General features: G+C 41.5%; 2 protein-coding genes across 2 annotated transcripts in view; one reads left to right on the top strand and one right to left on the bottom strand.

Annotated features, from left to right (window-relative positions):
* T265_03470 (hypothetical protein) overlaps positions 1-516 on the top strand; it is a gene marked incomplete at both ends in the record, with an annotated part of 25,466 nt that overhangs the window by 23,834 nt on the left and 1,116 nt on the right. The gene's annotated exons all lie outside the window — the stretch shown is intronic.
* The window catches only part of T265_03469 (hypothetical protein), a gene marked incomplete at both ends in the record, with an annotated part of 15,670 nt that overhangs the window by 9,104 nt on the left and 6,050 nt on the right, over positions 1-516 (bottom strand). The gene's annotated exons all lie outside the window — the stretch shown is intronic.

The following is a 516-nucleotide window of genomic DNA, read 5'->3' on the forward strand; positions in this document are numbered from 1 at the left end:
GCAAACTGATAAAATTGATGCACTGAAACAACCAGGCATTTTTGGCATGGAGAGTATTTTGTGCTGGAACAAACAACAAAGAGAATCGCCGTGGAAAGAAGTTATTTCGGGCTTAAGGTTTGTCGACAGATGTAGTCGTCATTGCAAACGGATCGATCTTAAACAATCGATCAACTGTGGAATCGATTCTTTCAGTTGAAATTAACCTTTTTCCGTAAAACACAATAAGATGGAGTGGAATACTGCAGGATGAGCATCATTCACAATGGTGAATTGGCCTCACTGAATAGCTTTCAGTTTGACTCCTAGCTTCCTCATCTCAGAAGACGTTGAAAAATCGCACCCCTGTATGCACGAATCCCTGATCACACCCTCCTCATCCATCAAAAGTCAGCAATGTAAATTTGGAACGGCATAACCATCCTTATTGTCATGGGTTTGCTTTCACAGTTACGATTCATTCTTCAATTTATACCTTTCCCTAGTTCCCTCTTCAGACAGCAGCGGGAGTCGAAA

Source organism: Opisthorchis viverrini (assembly GCF_000715545.1).
Source record: "Opisthorchis viverrini unplaced genomic scaffold opera_v5_50, whole genome shotgun sequence".
NCBI lineage: Eukaryota > Metazoa > Platyhelminthes > Trematoda > Opisthorchiida > Opisthorchiidae > Opisthorchis > Opisthorchis viverrini.